The 18,172-nt window shown below is 44.3% G+C and overlaps 1 protein-coding gene across 2 annotated transcripts in view; it reads right to left on the bottom strand.

Moving 5' to 3' along the window:
• Positions 1-10,568, bottom strand: part of GRAMD1A (GRAM domain containing 1A) — a 94,401-nt gene extending 83,833 nt beyond the window's left edge. For both annotated transcript variants that reach the window (XM_075329036.1, XM_075329035.1), the window contains exon 1: positions 10,308-10,568. The gene's annotated coding sequence lies outside the window, so the exon portion shown is untranslated. The remainder of the gene's footprint in view (positions 1-10,307) is intronic.
• Positions 10,569-18,172: the final 7,604 nt, after the last annotated feature.

Raw genomic sequence — 18,172 nt, forward strand, 5'->3', positions numbered from 1 at the left:
ACTGTGCAGTGTATATATACAGAATAATACAGACACTGAGGTTTACACCCAGTATACAGGACAGGAGAAGTGGTACTGTGCAGTGTATATATACAGAATAATACAGGTACTGAGGATTACACCCAGTATACAGGACAGGAGAAGTGGTACTGTGCAGTGTATATATACAGAATAATACAGCTACTGAGGATTACACCCAGTATACAGGACAGGAGAAGTGGTACTGTGCAGTGTATATATATATATATATAGAATAATACAGATACTGAGGATTACACCCAGTATACAGGACAGGTGGAGTGGTACTGTGCAGTGTATATATACAGAATAATACAGATACTGAGGATTACACCCAGTATACAGGACAGGAGAAGTGGTACTGTGCAGTGTGTATATACAGAATAATACAGATACTGAGGATTACACCCAGTATACAGGACAGGAGGAGTGGTACTGTGCAGTGTATATATACAGAATAATACAGATACTGAGGATTACACCCAGTATAGAGGACAGGAGAAGTGGTACTGTGCAGTGTATATATACAGAATAATACAGATACTGAGGATTACACCCAGTATACAGGACAGGAGAAGTGGTACTGTGCAGTGTATATATACAGAATAATACAGATACTGAGGATTACACCCAGTATAGAGGACAGGAGAAGTGGTACTGTGCAGTGTATATATACAGAATAATACAGATACTGAGGATTACACCCAGTATACAGGACAGGAGGAGTGGTACTGTGCAGTGTATATATACAGAATAATACAGGTACTGAGGATTACACCCAGTATACAGGACAGGAGAAGTGGTACTGTGCAGTGTATATATACAGAATAATACAGATACTGAGGATTACACCCAGTATACAGGACTGTAGAAGTGGTACTGTGCAGTGTATATATACAGAATAATACAGATACTGAGGATTACATCCAGTATACAGGACAGGAGAAGTGGTACTGTGCAGTGTATATATACAGAATAATACAGATACTGAGGATTACACCCAGTATACAGGACAGCAGAAGTGGTACTGTGCAGTGTATATATACAGAATAATACAGACACTGAGGATTACACCCAGTATACAGGACAGGAGAAGTGGTACTGTGCAGTGTATATATACAGAATAATACAGATACTGAAGATTACACCCAGTATACAGGACAGGAGAAGTGGTACTGTGCAGTGTATATATACAGAATAATACAGATACTGAGGATTACACCCAGTATACAGGACAGGAGAAGTGGTACTGTGCAGTGTATATATACAGAATAATACAGATACTGAGGATTACACCCAGTATACAGGACAGGAGAAGTGGTACTGTGCAGTATATATATACAGAATAATACAGATACTGAGGATTACACCCAGTATACAGGACAGGAGAAGTGGTACTGTGCAGTGTATATATACAGAATAATACAGATACTGAAGATTACACCCAGTATACAGGACAGGAGAAGTGGTACTGTGCAGTGTATATATACAGAATAATACAGATACTGAGGATTACACCCAGTATACAGGACTGTAGAAGTGGTACTGTGCAGTGTATATATACAGAATAATACAGATACTGAGGATTACATCCAGTATACAGGACAGGAGAAGTGGTACTGTGCAGTGTATATATACAGAATAATACAGATACTGAGGATTACACCCAGTATACAGGACAGCAGAAGTGGTACTGTGCAGTGTATATATACAGAATAATACAGACACTGAGGATTACACCCAGTATACAGGACAGGAGAAGTGGTACTGTGCAGTGTATATATACAGAATAATACAGACACTGAGGATTACACCCAGTATACAGGACAGGAGGAGTGGTACTGTGCAGTGTATATACAGAATAATACAGATACTGAGGATTACACCCAGTATACAGGACAGGAGAAGTGGTACTGTGCAGTGTATATATACAGAATAATACAGATACTGAGGATTACACCCAGTATACAGGACAGGAGAAGTGGTACTGTGCAGTGTATATACACAGAATAATACCGAGGATTACACCCAGTATACAGGACAGGAGAAGTGGTACTGTGCAATGTGTATATATACAGAATAATACAGATACTGAGGATTACACCCAGTATACAGGACAGGAGAAGTGGTACTGTGGAGTGTATACAGTGCCTACAAGTAGTATTCAACCCCCTGCAGATTTAGCAGGTTTACACATTTGGAATAACTTGGCATTGTGACATTTGGACTGTAGATCAGCCTGGAAGTGTGAAATGCAGCAAAAAAGAATGTTATTTGTTTTATTGTTTGTTTTTTTTTAAATTGTGAAAAGTTTATTCAGAGGGTCATTTATTATTCAACCCCTCAAACCACCAGAATTCTTTTTGGTTCCCCTAAAGTATTAAGAAGTATTTCAGGCACAAAGAACAATGAGCTTCACATGTTTGGATTAATTATCTCTTTTTCCAGCCTTTTCTGACTAATTAAGACCCTCCCCAAACTTGTGAACAGCACTCATACATGGTCAACATGGGAAAGACAAAGGAGCATTCCAAGGCCATCAGAGACAAGATCGTGGAGGGTCACAAGGCTGGCAAGGGTTACAAAACCCTTTCCAAGGAGTTGGGCCTACCTGTCTCCACTGTTGGGAGCATCATCCGTAAGTGGAAGGCTTATGGAACTACTGTTAGCCTTCCACGGCCTGGACAGCCTTTGAAAGTTTCCACCCGTGCCGAGGTCAGGCTTGTCCGAAGAGTCAAGGCTAACCCAAGGACAACAAGAAAGGAGCTCCGGGAAGATCTCATGGCAGTGGGGACATTGGTTTCAGTCAGTACCATAAGTAACGTACTCCACCGCAATGGTCTCCGTTCCAGACGAGCCCGTAAGGTACCTTTACTTTCAAAGCGTCATGTCAAGGCTCGTCTACAGTTTGCTCATGATCACTTGGAGGACTCTGAGACAGACTGGTTCAAGGTTCTCTGGTCTGATGAGACCAAGATCGAGATCTTTGGTGCCAACCACACACGTGACGTTTGGAGACTGGATGGCACTGCATACAACTCCAAGAATGCCATCCCTACAGTCAAGCATGGTGGTGGCAGCATCATGCTGTGGGGCTGTTTCTCAGCCAAGGGGCCTGGCCATCTGGTCCGCATCCATGGGAAGATGGATACCACGGCCTACCTGGAGATTTTGGCCAAGAACCTCCGCTCCTCCATCAAGGATCTTAAGATGGGTCGTCATTTCATCTTCCAACAAGACAACGACCCAAAGCACACAGCCAAGAAAACCAAGGCCTGGTTCAAGAGGGAAAAAATCAAGGTGCTGCAGTGGCCTAGTCAGTCTCCTGACCTTAACCCAATTGAAAACTTGTGGAAGGAGCTCAAGATTAAAGTCCACATGAGACACCCAAAGAACCTAGATAACTTGGAGAAGATCTGCATGGAGGAGTGGGCCAAGATAACTCCAGAGACCTGTGCCGGCCTGATCAGGTCTTATAAAAGACGATTATTAGCTGTAATTGCAAACAAGGGTTATTCCACAAAATATTAAACCTAGGGGTTGAATAATAATTGACCCACACTTTTATGTTGAAAATTTATTAAAATTTAACTGAGCAACAAAACTTGTTGGTTTGTAAGATTTATGCATCTGTTAATAAATCCTGCTCTTGTTTGAAGTTTGCATCTTATCAAACCTGCTAAATCTGCAGGGGGTTGAAGACTACTTGTAGGCACTGTATATACAGAATAATACAGACACTGAGGATTACACCCAGTATACAGGACAGGAGAAGTGGTACTGTGCAGTGTATATATACAGAATAATACAGACACTGAGGATTACACCCAGTATACAGGACAAGAGAAGTGGTACTGTGCAGTGTATATATACAGAATAATACAGATACTGAGGATTACACCCAGTATACAGGACAGGAGAAGTGGTACTGTGCAGTGTGTATATACAGAATAATACAGACACTGAGGATTACACCCAGTATACAGGACAGGAGAAGTGGTACTGTGCAGTGTATATATACAGAATAATACAGACACTGAGGATTACACCCAGTATACAGGACAGGAGAAGTGGTACTGTGCAGTGTATATATACAGAATAATACAGACACTGAGGATTACACCCAGTATACAGGACAGGAGAAGTGGTGCTGTGCAGTGTATATATACAGAATAATACAGATACTGAGGATTATACCCAGTATACAGGACAGGAGAAGTGGTACTGTGCAGTGTATATATACAGAATAATACAGACACTGAGGATTACACCCAGTATACAGGACAGGAGAAGTGGTACTGTGCAGTGTATATATACAGAATAATACAGACACTGAGGATTACACCCAGTATACAGGACAGGAGAAGTGGTACTGTGCAGTGTGTATATACAGAATAATACAGATACTGAGGATTACACCCAGTATACAGGACAGGAGGAGTGGTACTGTGCAGTGTATATATACAGAATAATACAGATACTGATTGCTACCCCCAGTATACAGGACAGGAGAAGTGGTGCTGTGCAGTGTATATATACAGAATAATACAGACACTGAGGATTACACCCAGTATACAGGACAGGAGAAGTGGTACTGTGCAGTGTATATATACAGAATAATACAGGTACTGATTGCTACCCCCAGTATACAGGACAGGAGAAGTGGTGCTGTGCAGTGTATATATACAGAATAATACAGACACTGAGGATTACACCCAGTATACAGGACAGGAGAAGTGGTACTGTGCAGTGTATATATACAGAATAATACAGATGCTGAGGATTATACCCAGTATACAGGACAGGAGAAGTGGTACTGTGCAGTGTATATATACAGAATAATACAGATACTGAGGATTACACCCAGTATACAGGACAGGACAAGTGGTACTGTGCAGTGTATATATACAGAATAATACAGATACTGAGGATTACACCCAGTATACAGGACAGGAGAAGTGGTACTGTGCAGTGTGTATATACAGAATAATACAGGTACTGAGGATTACACCCAGTATACAGGACAGGAGAAGTGGTACTGTGCAGTGTATATATACAGAATAATACAGACACTGAGGATTATACCCAGTATACAGGACAGGAGAAGTGGTACTGTGCAGTGTATATATACAGAATAATACAGATGCTGAGGATTACACCCAGTATACAGGACAGGAGAAGTGGTACTGTGCAGTGTATACATACAGAATAATACAGACACTGAAGATTACACCCAGTATACAGGACAGGAGAAGTGGTACTGTGCAGTGTATATATACAGAATAATACAGATACTGAGGATTACACCCAGTATACAGGATAGGAGGAGTGGTACTGTGCAGTATATATATACAGAATAATACAGATACTGAGGATTACACCCAGTATACAGGACAGGAGAAGTGGTACTGTGCAGTGTATATATACAGAATAATACAGAGACTGAGGATTACACCCAGTATACAGGACAGGAGAAGTGGTACTGTGCAGTGTATATATACAGAATAATACAGACACTGAGGATTACACCCAGTATACAGGACAGGAGAAGTGGTACTGTGCAGTGTATATATACAGAATAATACAGACACTGAGGATTATACCCAGTATACAGGACAGGAGAAGTGGTACTGTGCAGTGTATATATACAGAATAATACAGACACCGAGGATTATACCCAGTATACAGGACAGAAGTGGTACTGTGCAGTGTATATATACAGAATAATACAGATGCTGAGGATTACACCCAGTATACAGGACAGGAGAAGTGGTACTGTGCAGTGTATACATACAGAATAATACAGACACTGAGGATTACACCCAGTATACAGGACAGGAGAAGTGGTACTGTGCAGTGTATATATACAGAATAATACAGACACTGAGGATTATACCCAGTATACAGGACAGGAGAAGTGGTACTGTGCAGTGTATATATACAGAATAATACAGACACTGAGGATTATACCCAGTATACAGGACAGGAGAAGTGGTACTGTGCAGTGTATATATACAGAATAATACAAATAATGAGGATTACACCCAGTATACAGGACAGGAGGAGTGGTACTGTGCAGTGTATACATACAGAATAATACAGACACTGAGGATTACACCCAGTATACAGGACAGGAGAAGTGGTACTGTGCAGTGTATATATACAGAATAATACAGACACTGAGGATTATACCCAGTATACAGGACAGGAGAAGTGGTACTGTGCAGTGTATATATACAGAATAATACAGACACTGAGGATTATACCCAGTATACAGGACAGGAGAAGTGGTACTGTGCAGTGTATATATACAGAATAATACAGACACTGAGGATTATACCCAGTATACAGGACAGGAGAAGTGGTACTGTGCAGTGTATATATACAGAATAATACAGATAATGAGGATTACACCCAGTATACAGGACAGGAGAAGTGGTACTGTGCAGTGTATATATACAGAATAATACAGACACTGAGGATTATACCCAGTATACAGGACAGGAGAAGTGGTACTGTGCAGTGTATATATACAGAATAATACAGATAATGAGGATTACACCCAGTATACAGGACAGGAGGAGTGGTACTGTGCAGTGTATATATACAGAATAATACAGGTACTGAGGATTGCACCCAGTATACAGGACAGGAGAAGTGGTACTGTGCAGTGTATATATACAGAATAATACAGGTACTGAAGATTACACCCAGTATACAGGACAGGAGGAGTGGTACTGTGCAGTGTATATATACAGAATAATACAGATACTTAGGATCACACCCAGTATACAGGACAGGAGAAGTGGTACTGTGCAGTGTGTGTATATACAGAATAATACAGATACTGAGGATTACACCCAGTATACAGGACAGGAGAAGTGGTACTGTGCAGTGTGTATATACAGATTAATACAGATACTGAGGATTACACCCAGTATACAGGACAGGAGAAGTGGTACTGTGCAGTGTATATATACAGAATAATACAGACACTGAGGATTATACCCAGTATACAGGACAAGAGGAGTGGCACTGTGCAGTGTATATATACAGAATAATACAGACACTGAGGATTATACCCAGTATACAGGACAGGAGAAGTGGTACTGTGCAGTGTATATATACAGAATAATACAGATACTGAGGATTACACCCAGTATACAGGACAGGAGAAGTGGTACTGTGCAGTGTATATATACAGAATAATACAGGTACTGAGGATTACACCCAGTATACAGGACAGGAGAAGTGGTACTGTGCAGTGTATATATACAGAATAATACAGGTACTAAGGATTACACCCAGTATACAGGACAGCAGAAGTGGTACTGTGCAGTGTATATATACAGAATAAGACAGATACTGAGGATTACACCCAGTATACAGGACAGGAGAAGTGGTACTGTGCAGTGTATATATACAGAATAATACAGATACTGAGGATTACACCCAGTATACAGGACAGGAGAAGTGGTACTGTGCAGTGTGTATATACAGAATAATACAGATACTGAGGATTACACCCAGTATACAGGACAGGAGAAGTGGTACTGTGCAGTGTGTATATACAGAATAATACAGATACTGAGGATTACACCCAGTATACAGGACAGAAGAAGTGGTACTGTGCAGTGTGTATATACAGAATAATACAGATACTGAGGATTACACCCAGTATACAGGACAGAAGTGGTACTGTGCAGTGTATATACAGAATAATACAGATACTGAGGATTACACCCAGTATACAGGACAGAAGAAGTGGTACTGTGCAGTGTGTATATACAGAATAATACAGATACTGAGGATTACACCCAGTATACAGGACAGAAGTGGTACTGTGCAGTGTATATATACAGAATACTACAGACACTGAGGATTACACCCAGTATACAGGACAGGAGAAGTGGTACTGTGCAGTGTATATATACAGGATAATACAGATACTGAGGATTACACCCAGTATACAGGACAGGAGGAGTGGTACTGTGCAGTGCATATATACAGAATAATACACATACTGAGGATTACACCCAGTATACAGGACAGGAGAAGTGGTACTGTGCAGTGTATATATACAGAATAATACAGGTACTGAGGATTACACCCAGTATACAGGACAGGAGAAGTGGTACTGTGCAGTGTATATACAGAATAATACAGATACTGAGGATTACACCCAGTATACAGGACAGAAGTGGTACTGTGCAGTGTATATACAGAATAATACAGATACTGAGGATTACACCTATGATTTATTGTCAGCCCTGTCCTCTCCTCCCCTCCGGCTTTTCCCATAGTATTTGCACTTGCTGTCCCTACAGGATCGGGTCCTTGGATACAATCTGATTACAGGGATCTGCCTCTTCCCCGGGGTTTGTGATCAGTAAAACTTTCCATCAAGCAAAACTGAAGAATAGAGGAATATAAAGCGATCACAGCAGCCGCCTGTAAATATGGGCAGAGGGGTGTTCTCTCTTTTTTTGTCCCATACATGCCATAGACGTCTATGGCTGCAGATCTTCGGGGTTTTTGGGGGTTATTTTTTTTTTCATTTTTCCATAAATTCAGTGCTGACAGTAATGGATTAAAGTCTGATGCCTGGAGACGCCCTGCAAATATTACCGATAATCCGGACATGTAGTCACAGGTTTATATCATTCTGTGTTTCTATATAATGCAATATTTCTATATGAAACCAGAGGCTGAAAACACATCCAGCCCAATAGGTCTAGTTTACAGCTGAGGGTTTGTTACAATTGTATCCAGTGAACCCAGTTCTGAAATATATCAGCAGCACAAAGCGGTCTCTTGTCCGGATTTGCTACAAAGTATCATTGCAGGATAAATGTATCAGTGAGAGTGGATACATGGTGCATATCTATTCATACTTCTGTCTCATCTATTTATTCCTCCATGTTTATATTCATATTTCTATGTCCTGTCCATTACCTCTCACATCCATCCGTCACTCACCACGTCGTGCCCTGTGGTCCCCGGAGGGGTGTTCTGATGTCCCCCCACTTTTTGAGGCTCAGGCATCCCTGGACTTGTCACACTTCACTTTCATCACTTCCTTTTTGCATAAGTGTAACTGTTATTTACTTTCCACATAACGTGCAACATTGTAACCGTAAATATTGGGGAAGGAGAAATAAACAGAACAAGGCTTAATTCTAGGGCCAATGAGAAAAAGAAGGGGTGCAGAAGAGAAGGGTCCGAGCCTGGACCCCCCAGACGAGAATATATTTGATTTATCACCGTGGAATAGTTCAGCTTCCATCCCTCCTCAGGTACAGACTGGACCCAACACTCCATCACGCAGCCAGTCTCCTCCTGGGGTGCAGCCTGTCCCCCCATGCAAGCAGCCTTCTCCTGGGGTCACCCCCACTCCACTAAGCAGCCAGTCCCCTCTTGGGATGCAGTTTGCCCTTTTCCCTATGCAGCCAGCCCCTTTCTGTGGTGCAGCCTGATCCTTCTCACTCCCCCCATACACAGGTAGCCCCCTCCTGGGGTGCAGCCTGGTTACCTCCACTCCACCATGCAGCCAGCCGCCTCCTGGGGTGCAGCCTGGTCACCTCCACTCCACCATGCAGCCAGCCCCCTCCTTGGGTGCAGCCTGCCCTCCCCCCCCCCCCCCAACACTCTACTGTGCAACCAGCACCCTTCCTGGAGTGCAGCCTGCCCCCCCACTCTACTATGCAGCCAGCCCCCTCCTGGAGTGCAACCTTCCCCCCCCCCCCACACTCTAAAATACAGCCAGTTTCCTCCTGGGGTATAGTCTGGTTCCTTTCATGCAGCCAGCTCCTTCCTGGAGTACAGCCTGTCCCCCAACTCTACCATGCAGCCAGCCCCCTCCTTGGGTGAAGCCTGGCCCCCACTCTACCATACAGCCAGCCCCCTCCTTGGGTGAAGCCTGGCCCCCACTCTACCATACAGCCAGCCCCCTCCTTGGGTGAAGCCTGGCCCCCACTCTACCATACAGCCAGCCCCCTCCTTGGGTGAAACCTGGCCTCCACTCTACCATACAGCCAGCCCCCTCCTGGCATGCAGCCTGGTCCCTTTCATGCAGCCAGCCCCTTCCTGGAGTACAGCCTGCCCCCCAACTCTACCATGCAGCCAGCCCTCTCCTGTGGTGCAGACTGGTCCGTCCCTTTGATGCAGCCAGCCCCTCCTGGAGTACAGCCTGCCCCCCAACTCTACCATGCAGCCAGCAGCCCCCTCCTGGGGTGCAGCCTGGTCCCCTGCATGCAGCCAGCCCCCTCCTGGGGTCCTGTATCACCTACCTCTCTGCAGAGCTGTGAGTTCTGCTCTGGAGGGCTGAGCTGACTGCCTGGGGCCTTTGTTTCCAAGACTGGAACTTTTGCTCTGACCTTGCAGCTGATAACAAATAAGACTGCAAGAAACAAAACCTTCCCATTGTGAAGGCCAAAAAGTGTGCGTGTTGGGGGTCTCTGCAGGTCTCTGCTAGCTGCAGCATCCCAGGGGTTAATGAGCCCACCAGTCCCCAGAGCAGGGGCAGCCAGTGGCCAGACTCCGCTGCCAGCAATCACTGCTCCATCAGCCTCTCCTCCGCAGGAAAGAGCTGCAGTGTCTGCACACCACAGCCTGGCTGATGAGCCTCCTGCCAGCCTCCAGTCTGAGGCTGAGATTTATAGTCCCTGGCTGGCTCCTCATCCTCCAGGACGGTCGCTTCTCATTTTAACCCTCAATTCCCACCGCATTCCTTTCTATGAAGTTAATGATTTGATCAACCGAGTATAGGGAAAGCTGGGTGACCCCCATCCTCGCCCTGTGATCCCCTATAAGGGTCATCAGCAGGTTACATAGAATTATAACTGCCTGATTTATCTAGATGTGGTGTTATATCCCCTGTATCACTAGATGATGCGCCACTCAGGATTCTAGGAAAGCTGGGTGACCGCTATCCTCACACAGTGATCCCCTATAAGGGTCATCAGCAGGTTACATAGAATTCTAACTGCCTGATTTATCTAAATGTGGTGTTATATCCCCTGTATCACTAGATGATGCGCCGTTCAGGATTCTAGGAAAGCTGGGTGACCCCCATCCTCGCCCCATGATCCCCTATAAGGGTCATCAGTAGGTTACATAGAATTCTAACTGCCTGATTTATCTAAATGTGGTGTTACATCCCCTGTATCACTAGATGATGAACCACTCAGGATTCTAGGAAAGCTGGGTGACCGCCATCCTCGCCCCGAGATCCCCTATAAGGGTCATCAGCAGGTTACGTAGAATCTGAAGTACCTCATTTATCTAAATGTGGTGTTATATCCCCTGTATCACTAGATGATGCGCCGTTCAGGATTCTAGGAAAGCTGGGTGCCCACCATCCTCGCCCCGAGATCCCCTAAGGGTCATCAGCAAGTTACGTAGACTACAAAATGCCTGCTTTATCTAGGTGTGTTGTTACATCCCCTGTATCACTAGATGATGCGCCACTCAGGATTCTAGGAAAGCTGGGTGACAATACATAATTTCTATTACCTGGTCACTGACGTCCATTGTCTCTCTGACAAAGTCTCGGCTATGGAGTCTTACAAGACATGGGGTCTCTAGTACAGGTCACCATTCAGGAATTAAACGGTCATGGGCTCCACCCAGCTTTCCTGAATACAGAGGGGTACAGTTGGGATTTTACAGACCGCCTTTTATCCATATTCTTGATATAAAGGACCAAGGGGATTTGTGGAAAGATTAATTGGGTCATTCTCCTCTCCCAGGGGCCCTGAGATAAGGGGATGGGTCCTAAATTGGTTCTGGACCCCTCCATTCTTAGGGCTTGTACCCCCCCCCCCCCACACACACACACACACACTTTGTATATAGCTGGGGTATACATCACTCTGTGTGGATGTGGTGCCCGGATACAGTACCACTCCATATACAAAGAAAGAAAAGGAACCCGGCGCTCAGAGATGGGATTTATGGAAATCGCAATCCTGAAATATGTAACGTTTCGGTCAGCGAGACCTTCATCAGGCTGATGGTAGACAGGGAACAATGTTTATTTCCTTTTGTTTGCTTTCGGAACATCATGAATAAAAAAAAGGCAACAATGGACATAATTTCACACAAGACCCCTGAAATGTTGCCCCCTTTCCCAAAATGTAAGTAAACAACTTTGTTTCCAGCATGTGATGCTTGGTTAAACTCACCTGTAGCAAGTAACAGGCGTGGGCAATATGGAAATCATACCTGAAAACAGTAAAAAGGGGAGAAGTTGACTCCATCTTTACATTGTGTGTCTGTATGTGCTACACTAAGCATGGAAAACAAAGAGGAGAAGAGAACCAAAAAGTGTTGAGAAATATCAACAATCTCAAGGATACAAGGCCATCTCCAGAGATGTTGATGTTCCTTTGTCCACGGTACACAACATAATCAAGACGTTTACAACCCATGGCACTGTAGCTAATCTCCCAGGATGTGGATGGCAGAGAAAAATCAATAAAAGCATGTAACGCAGGAAAGTCCAGATGGTGGATAATCCCCAATCAAGATCCAGAAAAATTCAAGCTGTATTGCAGGCTCAGGGGCATCAGTGTCAACACGAACTATCAGTCCACATCTGAATGAAACGCTATGAAAGGAGACCCAGGAGGACCCCACTGCTGATACATAGACAGAAAAACACTACAGAGTATACCCCGGGGGACCCCACTGCTGATACATAGACAGAAAAACACTACAGAAGAGACCCCGGAGGACCCCACTGCTGATACATAGAAAAACACTACAGAAGAGACCCCGGAGGACCCCACTGCTGATACATAGACAGAAAAACACTACAGAAGAGACCCCGGAGGACCCCACTGCTGACAGAGACAGAAAAACACAGAGGATAGCCCGGAGGACCCCACTGTTGATACATAGACAGAAAAACACTACAGAGGAGACCCCAGAGGATGCCACTGCAGGCACAGAGACAGGAAAAAAAGCCAAAATGTACATGAGTAACCAAAATCCTTCTGGGAAAGCGTTTTGCGGACAGATGAGACCAAGATAGTTTTTTCGTAAAGCGCATCATTCTACTATTTACCGAAAACAGAATGAGACCTATAAAGTAAAGATCACAGCACCTACAGTCACACATAGTGGAAGTTAGAGAAGAGGAGGGGAGAAAAAAGGAGAAGGGGAGGGGGGAAAAGGGAGATGAGGAGGGGTAAAGAAAGGAGAAGAGGAGGGAGAGAGAAAGGAGAAGAAAAGAGGAGGGGGAAAGAAAGGAGAAGAAAAGAGGAGGGGGAAAGAAAGGAGAAGAGAAGAGGAGGGGGAAAGAAAGGAGAAGAGAAGAGGAGGAGGAAGAGAAGAGGAAGGGGAAAGAAAGAAGAGGAAGAGAAGAGGAAGGGGAAAAAGGAGAAGAGGAGGGGGGAAAAGGAGAAGAAAAGAGGAGGGGGAGAGAAAGGAGAAGAAAAGAGGAGGGGGAAAGAAAGGAGAAGAAAAGAGGAGGGGGAAAGAAAGGAGAAGAAAAGAGGAGGGGGAAAGAAAGGAGAAGAGAAGAGGAGGGGGAAAGAAAGAAGAGGAAGAGAAGAGGAAGGGGAGAGAAAGGAGAAGAAAAGAGGAGGGGGAGAGAAAGGAGGAGAAAAGAGGAGGGGGAGAGAAGGGAGAAGTTTAGAGGAGGGGGAGAGAAGGGAGAAGTTTAGAGGAGGGGGAAAGAAGGGAGAAGAGGAAGAGGAGGGGGGAAGAAGGGAGAAGAGGAAGAGGAGGGGGAAAGAAGGGAGAAGAGGAAGAGGAGGGGGAAAGAAGGGGGAAGAGGAGGGGGAAATAAGGGAGAAGAGGAAGAGAAGAGTAGAGGGGAAAGAAGGAAGAGGAAGAGAAGAGGAGAGGGGAAAGAAAAGAGAGGAAGAGAAGACTCCTTCAGATATGAGAGACCTGGAGCCGTTTTTAAAGAAGAGTCCGAGATTCCAGGAGAGAGGAGTTAGGAGCTCGAGGACGGTTATAGGAAGCGAGTCATTAAAAGTTATTTATTCCAAAGGTGCACAACCAAATATAAGATTGGGGCGCCAACAATTTTTTTTTTTTTTGTTGTTGCAATACACACAAAGGAAATAACCGTGTGTATAACAAAATGTGGAATTGCAATACTTCATTTTCAAGGGTGCCAACACTTTCGGCCTTGACTACACATAGAATAGCGCTGATGTGAAGCTTAATCACAGTATAAAGAAACATTCGGCAACTTTTTCCACCTTCTTTGTTTCAAATTTCTGTACAATGTGAGGATCTCTGATTGCTGTCAGTGAATGGGAACGTGTATCTAAATCCAGCAGCTGAAATTGGGTACAGACCTCACACTATCCATGTAGATAGACCACACTTCTAAAAATGAGGCACTTGGAGCACAGATTGACTATTTTGTCTCAAACCCCCCCTTCCCCCCCGCCAATGTATCAGTGCTGGTTACAATGTATATTAGTGCAGGTAAAATGTTTCAGTCTAGAATGGATACAATTGTAACAAATGCTCAGCAGTGACAAGGATTTGTAACCTCTTGGTGAGTTTTTCCCCTTTATTGACAGCAAGCAGAGATCTTAAAAATGCTGAGGAATGGAAACAAAATATCCTTAACAGGATCACATAAAGTGTCACTGTCATTTTAATTTTTGGGCATGAATACTTTTGCACCTGGCTGAGAGACTACCATAATGGTCACAAGGAACTCAACCAAGGCTATCTGTAGGTAGGGGTGTACATATTTTTTATGGTTATGAATACTTTTGCACTCAACAGGGACACTAGCATAATGGTAACAAGTAACTCAACCAAGGCCATCTGTAGGTAGGGGTTCCACAGGGGTATTTTCTTTTTAAAATGAGTGTGAATACTTTTGCACTTGGCAGGGAGACTAGTATAATAGTCATGGAACTTCACCTAGGCCACCCATAGATAGGTAGGGGTGTACACTTTTTTTTTTTTTTATGGCTGTGAAAACTTTTGCACCTGACAGAGACTAGCGTAATGGTCACAAAGAACTCAACCAAGGCCATCTGTAGGTAGGGGTTCCACAGGGGTTTTTGCTTTTTTAAAATGAGTGTGAATACTTTTGCACTTGGCAAGGAGACTAGTATAATGGTCACAAGGAACTCAACCTAGGCCACCCATAGATAGGTAGGGATGTACACTTTTTTTATAGCTGTGAATACTTTTGCACCTGACAGAGACACTAGCGTAATGGTCACAAGGAACTCAACCAAGGCCACCAGTAGGTAGGGGTGCACACTTTTTTTTAATGGGTGTAAATACTTTTGCACTTGGCAGGGAGCCTAGTGTAATGGTCACAACAAACTCAACCAAGGTCGCTTGTAGGTAGAGGTGTACACTTTTTTTTATGGCTGTGAATACTTTTGCACCTGACAGACACTAGCGTAATGGTCACAAGGAATTCAACCAAGGCCCACCCGTAGGTAGAGGTTCACACGGCTTTAAAGCTGTGAATACTTTTGCATTTTTAAGGGAGCGTTGTAATGGTTACAAGGAATTCAACCAAAGCCAACCTGCCAGTAGGGGGAGCAGCACTCTTTTTGTTATGGTTGTGAATACTTTTGCACATAACAGGGAGACTAGTATAATGGTCACAAGGAACTCAACCAAGGCCACCTGTGGGTAGGGGGTGTACACTTTTTTTAATGGGTGTGAATACTTTTGCACTTGGCAGGGAGACTAGCATAATGGTCACAAGGAGCTCAACCAAGGCCACCCATAAGTAGGGGTGTACACTTATTTTTATGGCTGTGAATACTTTTGCACTCAGCAGGGAGACTAATGGTCTCAAGGAACTCAACCAAGGCCACCTGTAAGTAGGGGTGCTCATGGTTTCAAAGATGGGAATACTTTTGCATTTGGCGTAATGGTTTCAAGGAACTCAAACTAGGTGAATGTACTTTTTTTTTATTTTATGGGTGTGAATAGTTTTGCAATAAGCAGAGAGGCTAGTGAATTGCATGGAATGAAAAGCGAATTGTGCGACTATAAATCAGCGCCCGGCTGTCAGACTCCAGGAGATCAGTCAATCAATTAGGTAGAGCCTGGAAACCGTCTGCAAATCACCGCAATCGATAACTGCGCTGTGCAATAAAAAGGGGCTCTATAGCGAATAAAAAAGGACAAGCACCCAGCTTTTCCTGGCTCCTGACTGGCTGATCTGCTAGTTTTGCCCCCTTTGTGTCATACCTTTAGCCCACTGATGGGTAATTCAGCAGTTTTGTTTTTCTCCAGCACACATAGGGTTACACGGAACGTTTTTCAGCCAGGTAGCATCCTTGCTTTACGGAATCCTCGGGTTGCTATGGCGGCGGTTGTGTTATGTAAATACAAAAAGTATCAAGAAGAAGGATTCAATAATGATCTCTTTAAGGAGGGAAGCTGTCACTGTTCTGCCCATTCTTCCTTATCTCCCCTTCTCTCTGGAGTATTTCCCCTGTCCCTCTGTTAGTTCTGCCTGTCACTGTTCTGCTGATTCTTCCTGATCTCCCCTTCTCTATGGAGTATTTCCCCTGTCCCTCTGTCAGTTCTGCCTGTCACTGTTCTGCTGATTCTTCCTTATCTCCCCTTCTCTCTGGAGTATTTCCCCTGTCCCTCTGTCAGTTCTGCCTGTCACTGTTCTGCTGATTCTTCCTTATCTCCCCTTCTCTCTGGAGTATTTCCCCTGTCCCTCTGTCAGTTCTGCCTGTCACTGTTCTGCTGATTCTTCCTTATCTCCCCTTCTCTCTGGAGTATTTCCCCTGTCCCTCTGTCAGTTCTGCCTGTCACTGTTCTGCTGATTCTTCCTTATCTCCCCTTCTCTCTGGAGTATTTCCCCTGTCCCTCTGTCAGTTCTGCCTGTCACTGTTCTGCTGATTCTTCCTTATCTCCCCTTCTCTCTGGAGTATTTCCCCTGTCCCTCTGTCAGTTCTGCCTGTCACTGTTCTGCTGATTCTTCCTTATCTCCCCTTCTCTCTGGAGTATTTCTCTCCTCCGTACCTTCCTCCTCCTCCTGCACTTATTCCCTATGTAATAGCAGCTCCATCTCCTGTACTTACATTATTTCCCCTGTCCCTCTGTCAGTTCTTCCTGTCACTGTTCTGCTGATTCTTCCTTATCTCCCCTTCTCTCTGGAGTATTTCCCCTGTCCCTCTGTTAGTTCTGCCTGTCACTGTTCTGCTGATTCTTCCTTATCTCCCCTTCTCTCTGGAGTATTTCTCTCCTCCGTACCTTCCTCCTCCTCCTGCACTTATTCCCTATGTAATAGCAGCTCCATCTCCTGTACTTACATTATTTCCCCTGTCCCTCTGTCAGTTCTTCCTGTCACTGTTCTGCTAATTCTTCCTTATCTCCCCTTCTCTCTGGAGTATTTCTCTCCGTACCTTCCTCCTCCTGCACCTATTCCCTATGTAATAGTGGCTCAGATCTCCTGTACTTACAGTATTTCCCCTGTCCCTCTGTTAGTTCTGCCTGTCACTGTCCTCCATATTTCTCTGCCTCCTGCACTTATTCCTGCTGTGTTTGCATTATTTCCCCTGTCCCTCTGTTAGTTCTGCCTGTCACTGTTCTGCTCATTTCTCCTTTTCTCTGGAGTATTTCTTCCTCTGTCTCCTGCACGTATTCCCTATGTAATAGCATCTCAGATCTCCAGGATTTGTATTATTTCCCCTGTCCCTCTGTTAGTTCTTCCTGCCACTGTTCTGCTCATTTCTCCTCTTTTCTCTGGAGTATTTCTTCCTCTGTCTCCTGCACTTATTCCCTATGTAATAGCATCTCAGATCTCTTGTAATTACATTATTTCCTCTGTCCCTCTGTTAGTTCTTCCTGTCTCTATTTTGCTCTTCTCTGGAGTATTTCTTACTCTGTCTCCTGCACTTATTCCCTATGTAACAGCGGCTCAGATCTCCTGTATTTGCATTATTTCCCCTGTCCCTCTGTTAGTTCTTCCTGTCACTGTTCTGCTCATTTCTCCTCTTTTCTCTGGAGTATTTCTTCCTCTGTCTCCTGCACTTATTCCCTATGTAATAGTGGCTCAGATCTCCTGTAATTGCATTATTTCCCCTGTCCCTCTGTTAGTTCTTCCTGTCACTGTTCTGCTCATTTCTCCTCTTTTCTCTGGAGTATTTCTTCCTCTGTCTCCTGCACTTATTCCCTATGTAATAGTGGC

This window comes from Anomaloglossus baeobatrachus, chromosome 11 (genome assembly GCF_048569485.1).
Source record: "Anomaloglossus baeobatrachus isolate aAnoBae1 chromosome 11, aAnoBae1.hap1, whole genome shotgun sequence".
Taxonomy (NCBI): Eukaryota; Metazoa; Chordata; class Amphibia; order Anura; family Aromobatidae; genus Anomaloglossus; species Anomaloglossus baeobatrachus.